This window comes from Glycine max, chromosome 10 (assembly GCF_000004515.6).
Source record: "Glycine max cultivar Williams 82 chromosome 10, Glycine_max_v4.0, whole genome shotgun sequence".
NCBI classification, from domain to species: domain Eukaryota; kingdom Viridiplantae; phylum Streptophyta; class Magnoliopsida; order Fabales; family Fabaceae; genus Glycine; species Glycine max.
In genome coordinates this window covers 22,646,932-22,672,849 of record NC_038246.2, presented here as the reverse complement: position 1 = coordinate 22,672,849, position 25,918 = coordinate 22,646,932, and the positions used below count along the sequence as shown (strand labels likewise).

At 37.8% G+C, this 25,918-nt stretch overlaps 1 non-coding gene across 1 annotated transcript; it reads left to right on the top strand.

Annotated features, from left to right (window-relative positions):
• Window positions 1-18,263: 18,263 nt before the first annotated feature.
• LOC112998297 (small nucleolar RNA R71) lies at window positions 18,264-18,370 on the top strand. The gene has a single exon (XR_003263333.1). It is a non-coding gene; the product is annotated as a small nucleolar RNA R71 (small nucleolar RNA).
• The last annotated feature ends 7,548 nt before the right edge of the window (window positions 18,371-25,918 follow it).

The window sequence follows — 25,918 nt, the reverse complement described above, 5'->3', positions numbered from 1 at the left end:
TCAATTAGTCTAAAAATTATCGTTTTGCGTGCAACTTAAAATTTAACAAAACCAACCTCTAAACTACGCTCAGGGTCTCATTCTGAGTGTTTTGATATATATATATATATATATATATATATATATATATATATATATATATATATATATATATATATATATTGCCTACTTTCAAAAACGGGCCCCGACGGGTGCAGAGAAACACGAGGAACTAGAACCATAGAGGCGACATGCAAACCGAGGCAGGATTTCAGCATCCAAAAAGGTTCAATTTTTCTTCCTTATGGTTGAGTATGATGTCAAATCAAAGGAAAAAGGTGGGCCCTTTTGCTCCACTTAAAATGGGACATGTGGCAATTGCTTTTAGAAAAGAAAATGAAAAAAAAAAGAAAATCATTTTTTATAAAAAGCCCAACTCTTCTCTCTCTTCCTTCAGAAATTTCAACAGCTTCTTCCTCCCTTCCACGTTGCTTTTCTTCCTTCTTCTTCTCCATTGTTGCCTACATTGAAGCTCCAAAATTCCTCTTCATTTCTACTCCAAATTGCAAGGAAAAACCATTTTCGGAGTCTTGGAGCACACCTCTATTTCGTGGGGCTTTAAATTTCAGGTAAGGGTGGACTTCTTCTCACTTGAAATTTGTGGGTGTTGGGTTTTTGGGAGTTATAATGGGTAGTTCTACTAGGTTATTGCCTTGGAGTAGTTGTTTGTGAAGGAATTTGTTGAAATCATGCTAAACTTGACATGTTTGATGTGAGCAAAACTACCCATGCTGATTTAGGGTTTAATAATGATGCTTTGTGATATATGTATGCTTAAAATGTTGATAGAAAACTGGTAGAGATGATGGGGAGAGTTAACTTAGGGTTAAATGTGAGAATGGTAGTGTTGTAGGTGGAAAAGTGTGAGATTTTGAAGGTTAGAAAAGCCAAATTTGGGGTTGGTGGAAATTGGAGCCTAAGGTGAGTTGATTCTAGTTTAGAATGTCAATTAGGACTTGTAGGAAAGCTTGGGCAGAGCAAACGAGAAAAATGAGTGACAAATGTGAAAGAAAAGAGCAATTTCTAGGGTAAATTGGGTGTTGAGAGGTCAAATTTTGAATAGGTGGAGATTTCACCTTAAAACCAGTTTGAGCAAGTCTAAATCAATGTTATAGACTTGATGAAGATGAGAGTTTACCCCAAAATTACCCAATTCTCATTTTCACCTTTCAAACCTTGAAAATTCACTAAATTGATGGGTTTTTGATACCTAGAATTTGATTTACCTTGATTTGAAGTTTGTTTTTGGCTTGAGTATGATTTATACATGATTTAGGACTTGTAGGATCCAATTTGAGTAAAATTGGATGTAGGCAAGTTGGATTTCGAAATCTGCCAAATAGTGCAGCAAAAGCTGTCAAATTGTGCAACAAACTTGACCAAATGTGCAGAAAAATGGTTGTGCAGAACTAGTCACGGGAAAGGTAGTACATATCGTGTTCTAGATATTTTCTAGCAGATCCCAACGGTCAAAATGTAAATTTCTGTACTAGGAACCTCTAGAAAAATTTTCAAGGCGATCCAATGGTTAACGAATCGGAAAGAAGAGAATGTTTCTGGGGCATGTGAGTAGGAAAAACTGTGGAATTTGAATGAGTTTTGGGCAGAGTTTTCTGCCTCTACTATGTTTTCTTGGTTTAGGGTAGTTTCATGACAAATGAAATTGAATTTTTGGATATTGTGAAAGCTTGGAGGGGTTGATGGGGACCCGGTGCTGAGAGGAACGAGGATAAGGGCTACGTAGGAGTGCATGAGCTAAATTTAAAGGTGGGCAACTGGGGATGGTGTGCTTATGCCTGACTTGTGGAAATGAGATAGTTGATTTGTGCCATCGCCCGATCGCCACCTAGTACCACATATGACGGGTGCCCCATAATCCAATAAGCTTGATGTGAGGAAGCGTGGAAGAGTCAGTCTTCCTACTTTTGTTTGTTGACCACCAAGTGGTACCTGGAGATATGTCGCGGGGGTCAGGAGACCTTGGGGACGTCAGGTGGGGTGCTATTGCCCAAAACCAAGCTTGGCCAATCCCGACCCAACCCGGGCATAGTCAGTCAGTGAGAACCTGTGACGTACCTAAATAGGCGAGCTCATGGCAATCAACCAATAAAAGAACAAAGTCCACGAAGCAAGGAGGCTTGTGTGGCGGCTGGCCAGCTATGTATCTTGGGTGGTATTAGAAAATTAGCCTCTGGTAATCGATTACCATTCATGGGTAATCGATTACAGGGGTTAAAAATGGAGACAGGATGTTAAATGGCTTCTGGTAATCGATTACCAATTGTGTGTAATCGATTACACAAGGTGATAAGGCACTGGTAATCGATTACCAGTTGGGTGTAATCGATTACACAGTGTTACCTGCTACTAGTAATCGATTACCATTTATGTGTACTCGATTACACAGTGTAATTTTTAGTTTCCAATGTGCAAAGGCTGTGTAATTCGTTTTTGGGCACTGGTAATCGATTACATACTTTGGTAATCGGTTACCAGAGAGGAAATCCCTTGAGAAAGACATTTTGACTATGCGTAGCCGTTATGGGACGCATTATATTGTTACCTGTGTAGTTAGATTTTCTTGTGAAAGAGTCTACCTTCTTTCTTTTATCTCTTGTAGATCGCGATGGCAGCATAGTTGATCCATGATCGCGTTGTGATGGAGTGCCTAGAGGGTGTTTGGGAGACCCTCGAAGGCAATGAGAGGTGCCGATTCCGCGGCACAATTCGACTCACTGCTACTTCATTAGTACATCCGGAGGAACCCGCACGCACACTTCAGCAGCCTGGGGAGTGGATACTACCTACACCTACTCCATATCGACTAGTTGAGCCGGTTCAAGTGATAGAGGTGTCATCCTCTGAAGAGGATCTTGAAGAGGACCTAGAGGAGTTACCTCCTGAACCTGCTATGGGCACCCTTGACTTACTTGAGGATGATGAAGACCCATTCCCTGATGTTGATTCTCCAGAGGATATTATGTTAGCATCTGAGGCAGACTCTACAGAGGAGAGTGGCCCTGGAGGGACAACGAATAGTGACGACTCTTCATCATAGTAGACGACTCCTTAGACTAGGCGTACATACTTTTTGTGGGTGGGTGTATTTAGTTCAGACAGTTAGGTTTACTCTTTTGATTTTTTGGTGGGTAGACCTCTTGTATAGAAATTTTGATGATTGTATATATTGTGGCTGAAGCCACCACAGTTGTTACCTTTGCTCTGGATGTCACTATGTTATTTTGTAAACTCCCATAGTTTGGACAATTTTAGATGATAAATATAATTATGTTTAATCTTGTTATTTGAAAAGGAAATGTTAACAAACTTTATTTGAAAAGAGTTTACCAACCGCATCTTATTATTTCTCACGTGACGACCTAAAATGATGGCTGGTATATTTTTGAAAGAGCAAACTAGTTTAGAGGTTATGAGTGATCAGAAAGAAATGACTCAGAATAGAGTTGTGAACTGGCCATTCAGGACTCTATAGTGATAATTTTCCTTTTGAATTTAAATACCGTGAAATGAATAACAGTGCAAAAAAAAAAGAGAAAGAAAAAAAAAATTTCCCATGGTTTCTGCTATTTAATCTATTACTATTAAACCAGTCATTATTTAGGGATGCCACACACTTCTTCAAGTGGTACATGATATGCTTCCAGAGTAAAACACGTTGCCAAAAAGTTAATATCATGCAAAGAAAATACTTTTTTCGATGGGTATGGAGTACCAAAAGATTCATGCATGCCCTAATGATTGCATGCATATTGTATAGAAATGAGTTTGAAGAAATGCACAACTGCCCCAGGTGTAGGGTATCATAGTACAAAGTGAAGGATGATTACGAGCGTAGCAGTGATGAAAGCACCAATAAAGACCCCCCAGCATAGGTGTTATGGTATCTTCTGATCATTCCAATGTTCAAGTGTTTGTTTGCTAATGCAGATGACACAAAAGACCTTACATGACATATAGATGAGAGAAATTGTGATGTAATGCTCTGCCATCTGGCTGATTCTTCTAAGTGGAAGAAGATTAATAGTCAGTATCTGAAATTCGGAAAAGGCAAGAAATCTTAGGCTTGGACTTGCCAGTGATGGAATGAATCCGTATGGCAGTTTAAGCATTCAACACAGTTCGTGGCTTGCTTTGCTAGTAATTTACAACTTGCTTACCTGGTTGTGCATGAAGTGAAAATACATGATGTTGTCTATGATGATATTGGGCCCAAGATAACCAGGAAATGACATGGATGTTTATCTCAGTCCCTTGATTGAAGACCTGACAAAGTTATGGGATGAGGGGGTTGCTGTGTTTGATGGGTGTCGAAATGAGACATTCAAGTTGTGTGCAATGCTATTTTGTACCATTAATGACTTTCTAGCATACGGAAATTTGAGTGGATACAATGTTAAGGGCCATCGTGCATGCCCTATCTGTGAAGATGACACAAGCTACATATAATTGAAACATGGAAGAAAAATAATATACATTGTAACGCCCTAAAATTTCAATAACTGAAAATAGATGTTTGATGTATTTCTTGTGTTATTTGATTACTTGATTAATTTGGATAAGTTGAGGTATTGTGTGAATTAGCCATGTGTGATTTGCTTGATGTGGATGTTGAGTTATGTGGACTTTTATTGGCTTAGGTTGAAATTATAAGATTTCAAGTTTTACCTAAACCTGTTTGGGTAAAATCACGATCCTGGATTCGTTAACCGTTGGATCGCCTTCAAGTCTACACGTTTTGACTGTTGGGATTTTGATAAAACATATGGAGTGTAAGATATGATATTTTTGCAGAAGCAGTAAAATATGTTGGAGTAGAATTCGTGCAGAACTCGCCTAGGCGAGTCTGAGTTGATCAGCTTGCCCAGGCGAGCAAAATTTTGCTTGGGCGAGTCTTATAGGCTACAAATACGTCCAACAACGTAAAACACCCATTTTGTTTCTTTCTTCTACCCTAAACCCTCACCCAACACCCCCAACCTCCTCCTTCACCACTACCGACCACTGGTGGTTGCCATGAGCTGTCGTTGTTTATTGCAAGACCACTACACGGAAAGGAAGACTTTAATTGGAGTGAAATCTTCAAAACTCAACTCGAGGATTCTGTAGAAAATGAAGCCTCCAATCCTCCCTTCATGGTTTCTTCGAGGTAACCATGATTACTTAGCCTTCTCCTAGTTAGTTTGAGCTTATCTTTGCATCTCTTATGGCTTGGATACCATTATTGGATTTTTTACACTTTATTTGAAAAATCCTTGAAAATGAGATGTTGCAAAAGTTGCCTTTTTATAAAATAGACTTCATTTTTGTAACATTCAGTGAACCTTGATCATAATGGCATAATTGGAATTTCAAAATGATGTCTCTTTGATGTGGATCTCAAAACACCATTTTAGCCCTTTTTAAAATTGAATGGGCATTTGACCCCAAAATTTGATATTAACCTTATCTTTGAAATCTATACTAAATTATCTTCAATTTGGTATATAGAGCTCTGTGTTTGGACAAATGAATGTGAATCTAAGAGATTTTAGAACAACCTCGCAAGGAACTAACAAAGAGATATAGATAGGTGAAGGGAGTTTATTGTTTGTTTATAGCCTTTGATACCATAGTTGGGGTCAAGGAACTCAATTATGGGGATGTATGTTTGTCCATGTGCATGCTGGTTTTCAAGAAAAACTGTATTTTTATCTAATGAGATGTGATTTATTTGTTATTGATGAATGAAACTATCAATGATGTTGTCGCTGTAAGGATTAAATTTTTTGGGAAAAGTCTTAATTACAGAGGAGAATCTGCCCAAAATTTTATATTTGTTCTTTTATTTACTTCTTTATTAAATTTTAAATGGGCATAAGAGTTTTGTTTTGAATATCATAGTTCTCATCTTTAATATAGAACTTTCCTTAAGATATTAGTCTCGTGATATCATAGATGGTTGTTGTAAGAGGTTTATGTTGTCTGAAGAGCTGGGGAATGTGAATCCTAGGCATGAATTTATAAGTATGTATGTGGAATTCGATTGCTTGTCATGTTGATGATGATATTAAGAAGAGATGATGTTGATGTTGATAATGACATTGAGATGAGATGATGTTGATGTTGATGTTGATGATGTCATTGTGACGATGTATGTTGTGTTTGTACATGGGGGTGCAGTGACCATGTTGGATATTCCTGGAGGAGAAAATAGAGTGTTTAAGGAGTTTTAAGCATCCCTGGAGAGAAGAGGGGATGACTTAGAATCTTTAACTATCCATGGTCAGTGCATCGATGATGCTCATGTTTCATACTTCATATTGCATGGAAATAGTATAAACTTTGTCAGCAAGTACTCGTAATTTTTTATGAGGAAAAATACATGTACTTGGGGTGATGTAGCTCAATGTGGAGCTTGTAGGCCTTGGATTTTTTTCATCAATGGAGTCCTTTGCTTCTTGAAGATCAATGGCAGTGGAATGGAGAAGGAAGAAAGATGATTGGAGATGCCACTTCAAGGAGAAGAGGAGTCAAGAACAAGCTCACCACCATAGGAAGCCACGAATAAGAGCTTGAAGGTAGGAGAAGATGAGTGGAGGAAGGAGAGAAGGAGCACGAAATTTTATACCTCAAATGAGGTCTGAACTTTGAAGTGTAATTCTCAAATGATCAATGTTGAAAAAACTGCACACACAAGGCCTCTATTTATAGCCTAAGTATCACAAAAAATTGGAGGGAAATTTGAATTTCTATTCAAACTTCACTTGAATTTGAATTGGTGGAGCCAAATTTGGAGCGAAAATTTCAATAATTATGATTAGTGAATTTTAGCTATGGTTCAGCCCACTAATCCAAGATCAAGTCCAAGATTCTCTACTAAGTGTGCTTAGGTGTTATGAGGCATGTAAAGCATGAAAGACATGCACAAAGTGTGACTATATGATGTGATAATAGGGTGTAGCAAGCAAATGCTCACCTCCCCCTTCAGATGGTCCAAAATTTAATTGGATTGGGCTTCTCCCAATTCAATTAAATTTATCTCCCAAGATACACACATCAAATAATGCACTTAATGCATGTGAAATTACATAGCTACCCCTAATTCAAAAACTAGTCTATATGTCCTAAAATACAAGGGCTGAAAAATCCTACATTACTAGGATACCCTCCCTACACTATGGAGCCCTAAATACAAGGTCCAAAAATAATGAAACCTTAATCTAATATGTACAAAGATAAGTGGGCTTATACCTAGCCCATGGGCCCAAAATCTACCCTAAGGCTTATGAGAACCCTAGGGCCTTCTCTTGCATCTTTGGTCCAATTTTCTTGGAGTCTTCTATCTAATGCCCTTGGGGGGTAGGATTGCATCATGGGGGCATGTCAGTCGGTTTGGAACTTCCTTGAGACTCAGGTTGATCACCATGTGGGGAAAGTTGCCTGTGCACGACAAGGTGACCACAACACTTGTTGCCTAGTTTTACTAAGTGAGAGTGTCATGTGGACATGCTTAGGCTATTTCCTAATAAATGATACCACATTGAATTTTAGAGTTGAGTCAGGTACATGCACCATTTTGAGCATAATAGATTTGAATTATGGAAAAGTTGATGACTAGTTTGTTAAGTGTACGTTGACCTAATGGGTTATTGAGAATGATTGTGGTTATTGTCATTGTTTTCTTGTTAATCATTGTCATTTAGTGTTTGTTGATCTTTTATAATAAACTCACCCTTGCGATTTTTGTACCGTGTGATTGGTGTCTGTGATGATCTCGAACTTTCGTTCGTGGGAGCAGATGAGCAACAATAGGTGATTTGGAGGGAAGTATTTTGCTAGAGCCGCCAAGCCGATGTGATAACATTGAAATTTATTTTAGGAAAGAGTTGTTTTTTGTTATCAACTCTTTCTTAGTTGGTTCCTTGACTCTTTTTGATTAGACATGTAAGTCTTAGGTTTAGATATATGTAGAAAACTGAATTATGTTCTGACATATGAATGATGTATAGTGGTTTAATATATACATACATATATATATATATATATATATATATATGTATGTATGTATGTATGTATGTATATATATATATATATGTGTATGTATTTATTCACATGTTTTTGCTTTGTTTGGTGAATGTATATCACGAAAAAATTACCATCATTTTCATAATCAAATTAATGGAGCATTCACTTAAAGTTAAAATGTCACATTTTATAGTTAGTGATATCATAGCGACGAGGCAGGTCGTTACAACTTAAACATGGAAGAAAAATAGTATAAACTTGGCATCACCATTTTCTGAAAGCTTATCACTCTTACTGGTGATTGAAAAAAGCTTTTAATGGAACTCAAGAGCATGATAGTGTGCCGATACCGTTAACTGGTGAACAGGTTCTTGAGCGGGTTGACGACATTAATACTGTATTTGGAAAGACTTCATTATTGGTCTGATCTAGATGTCAGACATTGTATTGATGTTATCCATGTCAAGAAAAATGATTGTGATAGTGTCATCGACACGCTTCTTAAGATTTAATGCAAGTCAAAGGATGGTTTGAATAATCACTAAGATCTAGTTGAGATGGGTATACGAGACCAGTTACATCCAAGGTCTGATGGTAACAAAATATACTTGCTTCTAGCTTGTCATACTTTGTCTAGAAAGGAAAAGATAACTTTTTGTCAGTGTTTGTGCCATGTCAAAGTGCCACAGGGATAATCTTCAAATGTTAACAGCCTTGTGCAGTTGAAGGATCTCAAGCTAGTAGGTTTAAAGTCTCATGATTGTCATGTTTTGATGCAACAACTGTTAGTTGTGGCGATACGAGACATTTTGCCTAAGAAAGTGAAGAATGCCATAACTCACCTGTGTTTTTTCTTCAATGCCATATGTAGCAAAGTCATTAATCCTCTCAAGTTAGATGAGTTGGAAAACGAGGCTGCTATTATCTTGTGTCAGTTGGAGATGTATTTTGCTCCTTTGTTTTTTGACATCGTGATTCACTTAATCGTTCATCTGGTGAGGGAAATTAAATGTCATGGTCTTGTTTATTTACGATGGATGTACCCGGTTGAGCAATACATGAAGATATTAAAAAGGTATACAAAGAATCTACACTATCTTGAAGGATCTATTGTTGAAAGGTACATTGCGGAAGAAGCTATTGAGTTTTGTTTTGAGTACATGGAAAAGGAAAAACCTGTTGGGGTTCCGAAGTCTAGGCATGAGAATAGAGTGAGAGGTAAGGGTTCAAGAGGACTGCATGTTATAACTCCAAGTCTAGAAGAATTGCATCAAGCTCATTTTTATATACTGAATAATAGTAATGAAGTTTTGTCGTACATAGTTCATCATGAAGCTTTAGCCAAGGAAAGTAACCCAAAAATGCCTAAGAATAGGGTCTTGAAAGAGCATAACAAAATTTTTCTAAATTGGTTTAAAGATAATCTTTGGTGACCATAATGCATATGAAATGTTAAGAAAGTTAGCAGATGGGCCTAAAAGAAATGTTGTAACTTGGCAAGGATACGATATCAACAAGTATTCGTTCTACACGAAATCACAAGACGACAAGAGTACAATGCAAAATAGTAGTGTAAGTCTAAGGGTTGAATCTCAACATTTTGCTACAGTACATGATGACAAACCCCGTATAGCTTTGATGCCTTACTTTGGAGTCATTGAAGAAATCTGGGAGGTTAATTATGTAAAATTCAGTGTTTGTGTTTTCAAGTGTAAATAGATAGATATCAATATCGGTGTGCGAACCAATGATTTTGGATTTATGTTGGTAGATCTGAAGAAGACAAGAAAAGCAACATGACTTAGATTGTTGGCTACTAGACTAGCTGGGGTGGAGAGACCAATGGTTCATGTTGATCCTGTCACTGGGAAGCCGATGGTCCCCATAGAAAGAAATTAAGAACATATATGGGGATTGTCACTCGCGATAAGGTGGATGCTACATATTATAATTGGAAACAAGTCCCTATCGCTCAAAAGGATTTAATCGGGGAGGATATTCAGGTATTTCAATTAAATGTTGAATGTTGTTGTAATATGTTGCACTAAAAATCCTAATTCGTAATTGGCTAACTACAAAATGTATTTATTGTATCGTAGGCTGAATTTGATATTCCTGAATCATCTGATCTGAGGACAAGGAAAAAAAATACTTTAGACCATAAGAGAGTGGTTGAGGCAGTTTAAGTTAGATTTGACCTCCAAATGGGCCCTAGCACACGACAAGGAGGGCGAGGATGACAAAGTCTGTGAAAAGTATGAAATAAGCAAAAAGAAGTGGACCTAGTTTTGTTAGAGCCATAGAGACCCTTCATGGGAGGTTAGTTGATTTTCATTGTTTTTTAAACTTCAAATTTATGTATTATTGTCAACTGTATTAAGTTACCGTTATGTGTTATTGTCACAGGATGTTTGAAAGAAGGTGTAGACAATTCAGAAACAAAACACTGCCCCTCACATGTTGTGTCGTGGGGGTTAAGATTTTCTAGAAAAAAACATTGATGGAGGAGAAGTAAAAGAAATGATTGGAGGAAGTAGCCCAATCCAGGAGCATTGATATAGTCATTGATCCTTCATCTCCCATTAGACGACACGTGAAGTGGAAGATGGCCCGCATGAAAAAAACTGGTCAAATGACATCTGAGGCTGCAAAGGAAATTGCAGACAGGATTGTAAGTCTCTTTCATTTATCAGTGGTCATTTTTTAAAATAATTGCTAGATGAGTAAACCAATTTTGTTCCGTCTGTTGACAACAGGATTCCCTGGAGGAGTAGGCCTCACAAGGAAGCTTTGTCGTCCATGGATGTCAGGATGTACTGATTGCTACTAATCGAGGCCGTACCCGAATCAAATAAACATGAAAATGCAGTAACTAGGAAGTGATCCTAGGTCGTTTCCCAACGAGCAGTGACACACCAATTGTTCATAATATACTTGCAGTAACAATAACGATTGGGGGGGGGGGTTTGTTTGTTTTGTGATTAAAGAGCAGAACAAGTAAACTGGAATACGAAACTACTAATATTAAAAACAGGTTGTTTCCTTTGATTCAGAAGCCATTCTCTTATCCTGGGTTATGGAGAATTCGTCCCTAACAGTCAACCACTTAATCCAACCCTATTTCAATTTACTAAGCGAAAATCAACTTAGGGTTGTCAATAAGAGATTAGGCACCACATACACCAGTTAGCCCTTCGTCCATTAAGCATGAACGCAAGTTAGGCTCCGAGGCAATTAATCGAACACGAAGCGTGCACTGATTAATATTCACAAATTTGGGATAACTGGTGAAGGGAAAACTGCCAGGAAACCACATTACAAGCGAAACCTCAAAGAGAGTTGGGCTTCGTCCTCAAAAGGAAACAACACCAGAAAATCTAGCCTTCCATGGATTCAAACAGAAAACGCAAATGAAACATGAAGCAGAAACGTAAATGAACAGAAACGTAAATGAGACAGAAACGTAAATGAAAGTAGAAGAAGAAACAAGAATGAACTCGTAATTAGAAGCAGAAAACGTAAAATTGCATTACGTGAACAGTAGCATCAAAGCAGAAAACGTAAAACCCTAAAACAAAAGCTCTGAATAATGAAAATAGCATAACAGAATGCCTTGCACGAATCCCAAGGCTGCTATTTAAAAAGAGTCACTCAAAGTCACTGGGCCCTATTACAATACTCTGGCCCAAAACGAAATAAACACTGAACAACATAAAATAAAATTGCGAAATTTCCTAATTAGAAATTAACTAAGGTAAGTGCTGCTTTATTTGCCCTCTTCAAGTCCACAGCCAAAATCCGGATTAAGCCCAATGTTTCATTAATTCCTGAAATTAGATTAAAAACATCAAATTAGCTAAATGGGCCCAAATAATAAAACTGCCTAATTAATTGACAATTAAGACCAATCAGTAATTAAAATGGTGCAAAAAGGGTTTAAAAAATAGAAGAAAATGATGGCACATCAAAACCCCCCATACTTAGCCTTTTGCACTCCTGGGCAAAATGAAACAAAGAACAAAATCCAAGGATATCAAAGAGAGACAAACGAAAACATTCACATATTTCTCAATAAACATCAAGGAATGAAAGTAATGGGTAACATCTAACATAAGGAGATCTGAAAAGTCAAGACATTCATGAAAATCATCCAAGCAACCCAATCATTGCAAAATAGTTAATCAACTCATGAATGAAAAGTGATAAAGCCTCACAAGATATACACTCTATCTCTCAAGTGTCTAGGCTACTATTTACCCTCAAAGCACCCAAGAAAACAAACACCACATAAACTTGGCAAGATTCTAAAATTGACAATCAACCCATAAACACAAGCATATGAGGATCAAAAGGTCTTTTAAGGTTGTAATGGGGCCAAGGACAAGGTATGGAAGAATATGAAATAAGTGGCTAAATCCCAAAGGAATAGAGGAGCAATGGGGAATAAGTGCATATTAAGAAAATAAAAAGAAGTAAAGATAAAATTTAAACATAAAGAGTAGAACCAAGAGTTTCATCATTCTTGTGCCATTTAAGATCTTATTCACTCAACTTTATTGCTTTTCTTTTTCTTTTTTTCGATTTTTTTTTTTACTCTATAGCCTTTGAGAAACAACATTTCATTCAGCATGTCCAACATTTAACCAATATACAATGTACATCAAGTATGGCCCAAAATACATCATGAAGCATAGCCAACAAAACAAGTTATCCAATGAAACAAAAAACCCCCACACTTATTCCCAAAACAATTCCAAAGCTCCAAAATTCCTTAAGGATATGGTGATATCATGGTTTTTCATTTAAGGCTTGTAGTGAGCTTCAAAACAAGGAAAGGGAAACAAGGCTCAAAAGGGCTATCAAAGGAATTAATTCAAGGTAAGTCCATTTGGCTAGAAGCTTATAAGAACAAAATTGCCTCAATCATTTCCAAATATGCATGTGAATTAGGAAGCATCAACAAGAATCAAGCCAAGGCTATTGTGTAAGCAATCAATGGGGCAAAACACACCAAATGATTATGATGATGGATGGCTCAAATTCTCACAAAGGTAAACTCATCACTTTCAAATTGAGCTTTCAAAACTATCATGACATGTAGAGGAGAATCAAGGATTTCAAGTCACAAAATGTCAAGAACTTTTATTTTCAAAATAATTACCCATTTCTTGAACATATCCTATAATTCAAAGAAAAACATGCAAAGTCGTACATGCACACAAAATTGAACCAAAATATTAAACTAAAAATCTGACGAAACTAACAACATTAACAAATTAACACAACTAACAAATTAACAAAACCAACAAAACTAGCAAAACCAAAGAACACTCCCCCCTCCCATACTTAAACAACACATTGTCCTCAATGTAGCACAATTAAAAGATTAAAAACAATTAAATCATCAAATAGAATCGGACAAGTGTAATAAAAGCAAAGAAGGAGATAGGAAAAGAAAAACTCCCCTAAGTCATGGTGGAGGAAGAGTAGGGTGGAGTAAGGAAGTCTCTTCCACCACTACGTCCACTAAAGAAGGGTTCGTGAGGAATGGCTTAAGTCGATGTCCGTTGACCTTGAAGCTCTTGTTTGTGGAGTTGCTTTTGATCTCAACTGTACCATAAGGAAAAACATTAGTAACAACAAAAGGACCAATCCACTTAGACCTCAACTTACCACTCATGAGTCCTAGCCTAGAATTATACAATAACACTTTTTGCCCAACCACGAAGTCTTTTTTAACTATCATGCTATCATGGAACTTCTTGGTCTTTTCTTTGTAGAACTTGGCATTCTCGTAGGCTTCTAGGCGGATTTCATCTAACTCACTCAGTTGCAACTTTCTTTCCTCACCAGCTTGATCCATAGAGAAGTTGCAAGTCTTCACTGCTCAGTAAGCTTTGTGCTCAATTTCCACTGGAAGATGACATGCCTTTCCAAAGACAACCCGATAAGGAGACATTCCTATGGGTGCTTTGTAGGCAGTCCGATGTGCCCAGAGAGCATCATAAAGCCTGGTACTCCAATCTTTCCTGTTTGGCTGCACAATCTTCTCTAAAATTCGCTTGATTTCTCGGTTAGAAATTTCTGCCTGTCCATTGGTCTGGGGGTGGTATGGTGTGGATACCCTGTGTACCACCCCGTACTTTTTAAGCAGGGCATGCATTGTCCTGTTGCAAAAATGGGTTCCTTGATCACTAACAATTGCTTTAGGTACTCCAAACCTGCAAAACATATTAGACCTGACAAAGTCTGCGACAACTTTAGCATCATTAGTTCTAGTGGGCTTGGCTTCCACCCATTTTGAAACAAAGTCAACTGTAAGGAGAATGTAAACATAACCAAAAGAGACAGGAAAAGGACCCATGAAATCTATACCCCAGACATCAAACACCTCACACAATTTCCACAAGTAGGGGTCGTCCCAAATAAAATGCTTAGCATCACTTTTAATTTTATCTTTTTGGGCCTTAGATGCTACGGGAGGAAAAACAGAAGCAACTAAATAATTGACAATATTAGCAAACCAGGGAGTAGAAAGAGAGTCAGAATTACTATACAGTATATACAAATGATCATCCGGGAAATCATCCCGAATAGGTGAATTTGCATCAGATACACGTTCGATCCGACTCAAATGATCAGCAACTAGATTTTGTGCTCCGCTCCTATCACGGATCTCCAAGTCAAACTCTTGGAGCCAGAGCATCCATCGGATCAACCTAGGCTTAGAATCAGCCTTCTTCAACAAGTACTTTAAAGCTGCATGGTCAGTATAAACAATAATGCGGGTACCAAGCAAATAAGATCGAAATTTTTCAAGAGCAAAAACTATGGCTAGAAGCTCCTTCTCAGTAGTAGTATAATTCGATTGGGCAGCATCTAAAGTCCTAGAAGCATAGTATATCACCCTGGGCAATTTATCAATTTTCTGAGCAAGGACAGCCCCCAATGCATAATTTGATGCATCACACATAAGCTCAAAAGGGGCTGTCCAGTCGGGTGCCTGGATGATGGGGGTGGTAGTCAGCGCTCTTTTGAGGCAATCAAAAGCCTCTTTGCATCTGTCATTAAAGTCAAACTCCACCTCCTTTTGCAACAAGTTGGACAATGGAAGGGCTACTTTGCTAAAATCCCTTATAAAGCGCCTGTAGAATCCTGCATGACCAAGAAAAGATCGCACCTCTCGCACACAAGAGGGGTAAGGCAATTGTGAAATAACAGAAATTTTTGCAGGATCTACTTCAATACCCTTATTGGAAATAATGTGGCCTAAAACTATACCTTGCTAAACCATAAAATGACATTTTTCAAAATTTAGAACAAGGTTAGTTTCAATGCATCTATTCAAAACTTTTTCCAAACTATTCAAACAACCATCAAAAGAGGATCCATATACAGTGAAATCATCCATAAACACCTCTATGCAATTTTCTAAAAAATCACTGAAAATACTAATCATGCACCGCTGGAAGGTACCAGAGGCATTGCACAGGCCGAAAGGCATCCTCCTATAGGCAAAAGTGCTGAAGGGGCAGGTGAATGTGGTCTTTTCCTGATCCTCAGGAGCAATAGTAATTTGCATATAACCAGAAAAACCATCAAGGAAACAGTAGTGGGATTTACCTGCCAGGCGTTCAAGCATCTGGTCAATGAATGGCAGGGGAAAATGGTCTTTTTTGGTAACCTGGTTCAGCCTCCTATAGTCAATGCAGACTCTCCAACTGTTCTGCACCCAAGTAGGAATTAGCTCCTCCTTCTCATTTTTTATCACTGTGAGGCCGGTCTTCTTCGGGACTACCTGGACGGGACTTACTGGACGGGACTTACCCATTGGCTGTCGGAGATAGGATAAATGATTCCAGCTTGCAAAAGCTTGGTTATCTCCTTCTTCACTACATCAAGAATCACCGGGTTGAGTCTTCTCTGTGGCTGTCTTACTAGTTTAGCTCCATCCTCTAAATTTATTCGATGCATACATGTGGATGGGCTAATACCATGAATGTCCACCAGGGTCCAGCCTATAGCCTTCTTATGCTTCTTGAGAACTGACAACAACTTCTCCTCTTGCTCATCAGCAAGGGAGGCAGATATAATCACTGGAAAACTCTTGCTATCATCCAAGTAAGCGTATTTTAAATTTGATGGCAGAGGCTTCAATTCTGGTGTGGTCGGCTGGACAGTGGTAGAAGGAGATGGTTTCTCAGCCTTTACCTCATAAAGAAAGTCAGAGGTATGTGTACTTCCTGAAACATGGTTAGTCCCATCTGACTCTATAAAATCAATCTCAAGAGGTAAAACACCACCACCAGACATGCAATCAATATCACTCTCAGATTCACTCTCAGCATCAAATTCAGACATATGATCAAGTACAATTTCAGACTCAATGCATGAAGAGTGAGAGGCATGCAGATTAGAATAAAGATCAGTCATGTATTCATCAACAACATGGTCAATTATTTCAGCACGAAATACAGAAAGATCTTCAGATGGGTATTTCATAGCATCCAAAATATTAAAATGAACAGTTATATCACCAAACTCCATGGATAGTGTGCCTGCATAAACATCTATCTTAGTTCTAGCAGTTTTCATAAAGGGTCTGCCTAGAATGATGGGAACTGATCCTTGAGAAAATCCATCTTCCATATTCAAAATATAAAAATCAACAGGGAAAATCAGTTCACCAACTCTAACTAAGACATCTTCTATGAAACCAACAGGGTAGGCAACACTTCTATTAGCTAAATGAATTACCACATCAGTTGACTGCAAGGGACCTAGAGATAGAGAATTAAAAATAGACAGAGGCATAACACTAATAGAAGCTCCTAAATCTAGCATGGCATTGTCAAACTTACTATTCCCTATAATACAAGGTATGCTGAATGTACCTGGATCTTTGCATTTTTCAGGAATTTGAGGAACAGATTTACCAATCAATGCGGAGACATTTCTGCCCATGCTAATCCGTTCACTTCCTTTAAGCTTCCGCTTATTAGTGCACAGCTCCTTCAAGAATTTGGCATATCTTGGAATTTGCTTTATTGCATCCAACAGAGGTATGTTTACCTCTACTTTTCTAAACGTGTCCAAGATCTCTTTCTCTGCCTCTTCCATTTTTTTTGTTTGAAACTGCTCTTGGAGGGAATGGAAGAGGGGGAATGTGCTGCTTCTGCAAATCAGAATTACCTGTGGAAGAAGATTCACCTGCACAGAAATTGTTAGGTAAATTTTTGTCATCACCTTTTTCTGGAGTAGAGTGAAGTTTGGCAGGTTCATTTGCAGATGAGGAAGGTGCTACGGGTTGAGGTCCTTGACACTGCTTTCCCGACCTCAATGAAATGGCACTGACATTTTTGGGATTTTGGATAGCTTGAGAAGGCAACTTGTTAGAATTCTGGGACTGTTGTTGATTCAATTGGGTAGCCAATTGTCCCATCTGATTGGTTAAGCTCTGAATGGAGGCTCTGGTCTCTTGCTGAAACTGCATGTTCTGCATAGTCATTTGCCTCACAAGTTCTTCGAGGGAAGGTTGTGGAGGGGCCTCAACTGTTGGCTGTTTCTGGGGTTTTTGTTGTTGTTGGATTGGTGGAGGAATGTATGGTCTGCTTGGGCCAGTAGCATTTTGGAAGGAAGGAGCAGGCTGTTGTTGTTGTTGCTGAGGGCTGGACCATCTGAGGTTAGGGTGATTCCTCCATCCAGGGTTGTATCTGTTGCTGGAGAGGTCATAATTGTTCTACTGTGGTTGATTTTGCTGCTGAGGTTGAGGAGGTCTATTGTAAATATTTGCAGCATAAGCTTCAGGCTGCTCGATTGCTCCAGGTTGCTGCATGGAAGGGCAAAGGTCTGTATGGTGGTCAGCAGAGGAGCACAAACCACAAACCCTTGCAACAGGTACAAATTTCTGATTCAAGGCCAACTGGGTTACCAAGTTAACCAATGCATCCAGTTTTCCTTCAAGCTTCTTAGTCTCAGATGATGCAGCTGAGTTTGTAGCTACCTCATGCACTCCTCTAATGACTATGGCATCATTTATGGCGCTAAACTGCTGAGAGTTGGAAGCCATCTTCTCAATTAAATTTCTGGCTTCAGTAGGAGTCATGTCTCCAAGGGCTCCACCACTAGCAGCATCTATCATACTTCTCTCCATATTACTGAGTCCTTCATAAAAATATTGGAGAAGAAGCTGCTCCGAAATCTGATGGTGAGGGCAACTGGCACATAGTTTTTTAAATCACTCCCAGTACTCATACAGGCTCTCTCCACTGAGTTGTCTAATACCTGGGATATCTTTGCTGATGGTTGTGGTCCTGGAAGCAGGGAAATTTTTTTCTAAGAATACTCTCTTAAGGTCATCCCAGCTCGTGATGGACCTTGGAGCAAGGTAATACAGCCAGTCCTTTGCCACTCCCTCCAGAGAATGAGGAAAAGCCTTTAGAAATATGTGATCCTCCTGGACATCTGGGGGTTTCATGGTGGAGCAGACAATATGAAATTCCTTCAAATGTTTGTGCAGGTCTTCACCTGCAAGGCCATGAAACTTTGGAAGCAAATGAATCAGTCCAGTTTTAAGAACATATGGGACATCCTCATCAGGGTATTGGATGCACAAGCTTTCGTAGGTGAAATCAGGTGCAGCCATTTCCCTTAGAGTCCTCTCACGGGGTGGAGGTTGTGCCATGTTCTTAGAATGTGCAAAATCAGAATGCTCAGAATCAGAATGCTCAAAATTATAATGCTCCAAATCAGGATGTTCAAAATCACCAATAACTGAATGCACAGATTCATCAGTAATGGAACGCTCAGGATGATCAAAAGGTATAAAATGATGCCTAACTAATCTATGAAATGTCCTATCTATCTTAGGGTCAAAGGGTTGTAAGTTAGATGGATTGCCTCTAGTCATACACTACATTCAGCATGCACAACTAGTTGCCTTGTCATGTAAATAAAGGTGCAGGTTTGAACTACAGCTACCCTCAAATGATATCCAAATGACTTGAAATTTTGTGAGCAACCTTATAAAATGATGAGAAGATAGCACAAAAATTTCAGACAAAAATTCATAGTCTAACTATGAAAGCTAAAATTGGTGGGTTAAGAAAAATAAGTGAATAAAACTTGAAAAATAAAAAAACTTTTGCCACGGCATAGGAAATTATTTTCTACCCCAAATGTATATATAATAATTGCGATTATGATAACTGGAGCAAAAGTTATGGCCGTTTGAAGTTTTGACAAACACAAAATTTGCTAGTTTTTTGGAACTTTCAAATCTGACCAAACTAAAGGCTCTAGCTATTTTTCCCACAAAATATGGATTAAAAGAAGTTACCACAAAAAAATTCAGCCAAAAATAACAACCCTAGCTACTAAAACAAAAAATCACAAATAATTCAGCATGGGTGGTCGCTAAAATCCGTCTCTAATTGATTTCTACTACTACTCTGTTTTGCCGCAAGCAAAAGTGGTCGCTAAGTCCGTCGCAAAACACTATTCATAGCAAAACACCCAAGACTGAAACAAGGGAAATGCTTAATGGGAAAACTGAAACAGAACACACACTAAACAAAATACCAGGACACTAAACAACACTAACACACATACTAACACAATACTAACAATTAAACATAAAACACGAAAGGATTAAACACACAACACTAGTTAGCTATTATGAACCTTTGAACACTGCTCCCCGGCAACGGTGCCAAATTTGATCGAGGCTGTACCCAAATCAAATAAACATGAAAATGCAGTAACTAGGAAGTGATCCTAGGTCGTTTCCCAACGAGCAGTGACACACCAATTGTTCATAATATACTTGCAGTAACAATAACGATTGGGGGGGTTTGTTTGTTTTGTGATTAAAGAGCAGAACAAGTAAACTGGAATACGAAACTACTAATATTAAAAACGGGTTGTTTCCTTTGATTCAGAAGCCATTCTCTTATCCTGGGTTATGGAGAATTTGTCCCTAACAGTCAACCACTTAATCCAACCCTATTTCAATTTACTAAGCGAAAATCAACTTAGGGTTGTCAATACGAGATTAGGCACCACATACACCAGTTAGCCCTTCGTCCATTAAGCATGAACGCAAGTTAGGCTCAGAGGCAATTAATCGAAGACGAAGCGTGCACTGATTAATATTCACGAATTTGGGATAACTGGTGAAGGGAAAACTACCAGGAAACCACATTACAAGCGAAACCTCAAAGAGAGTTGGGCTTTGTCCTCAAAAGGAAACAACACCAGAAAATCTAGCCTTCCATGGATTCAAATAGAAAATGCAAATGAAACATGAAGCAGAAACGTAAATGAACAGAAACGTAAATGAGACAGAAACGTAAATGAAAGTAGAAGAAGAAACAAGAATGAACTCGTAATTAGAAGCAGAAAACGTAAAATTGCATTGCATGAACAGTAGCATCAAAGCAGAAAACATAAAACCCTAAAACAAAAGCTCTGAATAATGAAAATAGCATAACAGAATGCCTTGCACGAATTCCAAGGCTGCTATTTAAAAAGAGTCACTCAAAGTCACTGGGCCCTATTACAATACTCTGGCCCAAAATGAAATAAACACTGAACAACATAAAATAAAATTGCGAAATTTCCTAATTAGAAATTAACTAAGGTAAGTGCTGCTTTATTTGCCCTCTTCAAGTCCACAACCAAAATCCGGATTAAGCCCAATGTTTCATTAAATCCTGAAATTAGATTAAAAAGATCAAATTAGCTAAATGGGCCCAAATAATAAAAATGCCTAATTAATTGACAATTAAGACCAATCAGTAATTAAAATGGTGCAAAAAGGGTTTAGAGAATAGAAGAAAATGAGGGCACATCACTACCATTAGGCGACCAATGCACCCTTGTCATGTACGTGCTGCTTGAGCTAGTGTCACGATCAAACACTACTTTGGTCCAACTTCAAGGGGCTCCCGCACCTCTTCGTCCATGGCTGTGGAAGACCTAGAGCAACTGACACAAAAGATCAGAGACTAGCTGGAGGAGTCGATTACACAAAAAGTGACTCAACAATTAATGATGTCCTTCAACTAGATGTAGTCCCAAATGCAATCACAGGGACTCGTTCTGCCTCCTGAGGCTAAGGTTGGTCCTTCTGCTGCTCATGTCAGCACAAAGGAAAGTTGTGTCAATCCCTCAGGGTAGGACTCAAAAATAGGAGACTTGGACAAATGTGTGTTGTATGTGAATGACAATCCTCCCCGACTGGTTGCTCTTGGAAGCGTTTATGAGGGGTCAGCAATTGTCCACAACGTTACTTTAGGCAATGATCAAGTGAAGGTTGGTGTTGAGGAAGTTTGAGATGATAATGCTCGTGTTCCTCAAGAGGTTTAGTTAGAGGGCGGGCACTTAACACCTTCCTTGCTTGGTTGACACATCTTGTAAAGCCATACTCAAAACATGTATTTCATTTTATTTTTTTAATAATTATTAATAAATGATTTGTTACAAATTAAGATTTGACTGTCATTTGCTTAATTTTATTAACTGTGTAGGATAAACAGGTAGCTGAGGGACTGGAGAAACCTGTAGATATGCTGGATCCTGATGTCGATCCCTTGTACCTGATAACATTGACCATTCCACAGCTTTTCCTCAAGCCGTTGCAGGTGTCGTGGGATTCTAGCATGTTTGGGGTGTATAATGATAACTTCCCATTGTACATAAAACATGAAGATCTTTCTGAAATAGCTCATGGTGGTTAATGTCTGAGCATCTCTATTATACAAGTGTGGATTCTGTAAGTCACTTTACATTATTGTATATTACCTAACTGTTTATTTTATATTCATGCATAATTTTCTATATTGTAACAACAATAGGCATATGACTGAGACAACTATGCAAGCAGGGAGTGCCGATGTGTATGGATTCATCGAGCCATAGTCTATACGAAGATCTAGGCAATCACAATTTGAATCAGAAGATTATATGAAGAAATTGATGCAAAATTCAAAAGGAGATGTGTACTTAGGAGCCTACTTGAATGTTTAAGTTAAATTGAACACATCAATTTAAATCATGTATGCTTTATAATAACTTAATGTTCTCCAATGCAGTGCGCATTGGCAAAATGATGTCATTTTGCCCAAGGACAATGTTGCCATCTTGGTATTGTTCCTTGCACAATAGGCTCGAAAACTACTTATTATTAACAGGTCAGTTGTATTTTATAAGACATTTACTTTATGATTGCAATTTGACATCAATATTTTTATTGTATAATACACATGCATGTATCTCTTAATCAGTGCTTTGAAGGGATTCAATGATAGTCAAGGAAGTAAATCTAAGGTTGTTGCTAGATGGATCATAGTTAAGGTAAGTCATTTAAATAATGTTTCATGTCTTAAAAATAAAATTTTACTATGCTTCGGTTAACTTTGAATATCTAAATATCTTATTCAATTTAGTGTAATAAGCAAAAAGGAAGCATTGAGTGCGGGTACTACGTAATGCATTAGATGTCAACAATAGTCTTAAGAGGTTTCAAGGATAATCAAGAAACAGTTATTGTTTACTTCAAAACTAGTGTCAATTTCTTATAATTGTTATTATTTAGACCCATTTATTAACTTATGTTTTATTATATCATACAATTTTGCAAACCCCAGTGGTAAGCCACTGGGGTTTGCAAAATTAACTTATGTTTTATTTTGTGAATCAAAATAAGTCTTAAGCTCTCTTGAATTGTTTTATTCAAGATAATTGAGCATAAGCAAACACAAATTGTAACTATCCAAGCCTTAAGCAACATAAACACTACTCTTGATTTCTAGGTTGAAATCGGTGGTGTTGGCAACTTGAACATACGAACTTGTATAAATTACTGGGAATTGGTCACTAAGTGTTTTGAGCTGAAATTTTTACTGAATTTTCTAGACATCTAGAAAAAAAATATGGAAAAAGAACCAAGCGATTTGGATTAAAGGAAAAAATAAGAAAAATCACACAAGTTGGAAGAAAAATCAGTGTTCAGGAAAAAAAAGAAGTGAAAGGGAAGTGTGCTTGTTGTGTTGTCTCAAAATTTGTTCAATAATTGGTGCCTATTTTATACCAATCCTAGTTCTGAAATTTCAATTGAAAATTACTTTGAATACAAGTTCCAAAACTAGAGGTTTCTTGAGTCTTTTTTTATAGTTTTTTTTTACTCAACTCTAGAACCATTCTAAGTTTCTCTTTGAGTCCTAGCTTGCTTTAATGTGCTTTTCATTGCTTTAATTGTTGAATAATCCTTGAAAATTTGTCTTGTTAAAATTCTATTGGTTTAGCTTTCATTTCATTTTTTTGGTCTTTGGTTATTGCTTGTCTTTTTGTTTCCTTGTTTGTGAGTTGCCATATAGGGAATTGGAAAAGAGGATTGGTGCCATCCCTTGAAGAATTTGAGTCAAGAAGCAAGGGGCAAACCACCTTAAGAGCTATCGGACTAAGAAGCACTCCAAATTGAGTGAATCACCAAAGAGAGAACAACCACCAAAATTGGGGACCTTTTTGTAATTTTTTTAATTGAGAATTTACTTACCTTCATAGCTTTCACATTTTGTAACAAAAAGGCCTTTCATTGGAAGTAAGTTGGGAGCCTCCAATAGGTCACCCTACTTCAATTTGTGTATAATAATTTTAGGTAATTTTTACTTAGGATAGTGAGTGTTTTGTTGGGAACCTTAAATGAAGTCATCCAAGCACTCTTAGGATCCGCCTAGTTTACATTTCTTTCACTTTAATTTCTTGCTTACTTTCATAGTTTATTTTCTTTACTAGCCACACCTAGTTTATCTTGTTATTGCATAGTACTTTCTTCTTTCTTATCACGCTTATATTGAGTTCTTTTGGAACCTTAGCTTTTACCTTTTTTACAAACCCCCAACAAGAAAGAACCACAACTTAGGAACCAACATGAGTCATCATTCATATAGTGTTAATGGCGAGGGTACTAGTCATAAGGACACTCTATCTAGAATCTTACATGAGTTGAGTTCCCTCAAGTTATGGAAAGAAAAACTAGAAAGAAAAGAAAAAGGAAAAGAGAGGGTAAAAATAAATCAAGATGAGAGGGAACAAATAAGGGAAGAAGAAAGAAAGAAAATACTAAAAGAATTAAGAAAAGAAAAATATGCCTCCTATAGTAGTCATAACTCTTGCAAGAGTCTAAGTGAAGAACTTCGTGACTATTATGAAGGAAGGCATAGGTCACATCTTAGACCTCACTCCCATATGAGAGAAAAGGAAAGAAAGCCTTAAGAGGCTAGCATTAACCTCCCATACTTCCATGGGAAAGACAATGTAGAGGCTAACTTTGATTGGGAAATAAGGGTAGAACAACAACTTAAAAGGAAGTCTACTTCAAAATCTTATGTCTCTCACTCTTATCCAAAGAAAGACCAAGCTCAAGGCATCTTAGGGGTGACACCTTCTAAGCCCAAAGATGATAAGGGGAAGACAATAGAAAGGCAACCCCTTAAGGCTAGTATGCAAGAGAAGACTAGATTTATAAAGTGCTCCAAATGTCTTGGAAGAGGACACATTACTTCTCAATGCCCCACCAAGAAAACCATGATTATGAGGGGACAAGACATTTATAGTAGCCAAGATGAGGCTACTACTTCTCCTTCCTCTAGTGAAAGTGAAGAAGCAAAAGGGGAAAAACCTAGTGAAGAGATCTACCCACAAGAAGAAGGACAACCTTTAATGGTTAAGGAGGAGTGTAAGGAGGCAAGTGTCTCCTCCAAGAGGTTAGCTAAAAAGGAAAGACATTTTGAAATAAAGACAAATATTAAAGTTATTTCCCCTCTTAGACAACCTCCACATTTTCTCCTTTGTGGAGAGACACTTGTTAGCATTGCCACACCTCTTAGGCTTGAATTTATTCCTCAAGTAAAGGAGTTGTTGGATGAGGGTTTGGTTCGCAAGAGCTTAAATCCTTGTGCTTTGTTGGTGGCCAAAATAGGTATTATTAGGCATCAAATCCCTAAAATAGGTCGTATGATGAATGTTTTGAGTAGTGCAACCTTCTTTTGTAAAATCACTCGTGCACCCAACATCTTCATGATTTGTGTACATAGGGACTCATTAGGTAGGTTTGTTCTTATTTTTAGTTTCAATACAAACTTAGGTACTTATATGGGACACCTTAGGTTTGTCATACTTTTTGGTAGGAATAATCAACATGAAAATACAGAAAAAGGTATGTTTTATTGCATTACTTTTCTTAATTTTTTAAATAGTAATCAAGAGGTGCCCATGAACCCTAAGAGAATAAAGCTCATTCCTGAGTGGCCCACTCCACCAAGTATAAGAAAAATTTGGGGCTTCCATGACTTAACAAACTTTTACAAAAGGTTTGTCCCATATTTTTCTATGCTTGTAGCACCACTCATTGAGTTGGTGAGGAACCATGTTCCTTCATGGGAAGATGCCCAGGAAATGGATTTTCAGACCTTACCTTACTTCAACATACCAAACACCACTAATACATATGTTTTTGTTCTTTTTATAGGTGTTGAGGAAAAAAGCCCAGAGTTTCAAGAATCTCAGGATTTGAGGTCAAATCCTTTTCAAGGGGGAGGGAATGATGCAATCCTACCCCGCAAGGGCATTGGATAGAAGACTCCAAGAAGATTGGACCAGAGATGCAAGAGAAGGCCCTAGGATTCTCATGAGCCTTAGGGTAGATTTCGGGCCCATGGGCTAAGTATGAGCCCGCTTATCTTTGTACATATTAGATTAAGGTTTCATTATTTTTGGGCCATGTATTTAGGGCTCCATAATATAGGTAAGGTACCCTAGAAATGTATGATTTTTCAGCCCTTGTATTTTAGGG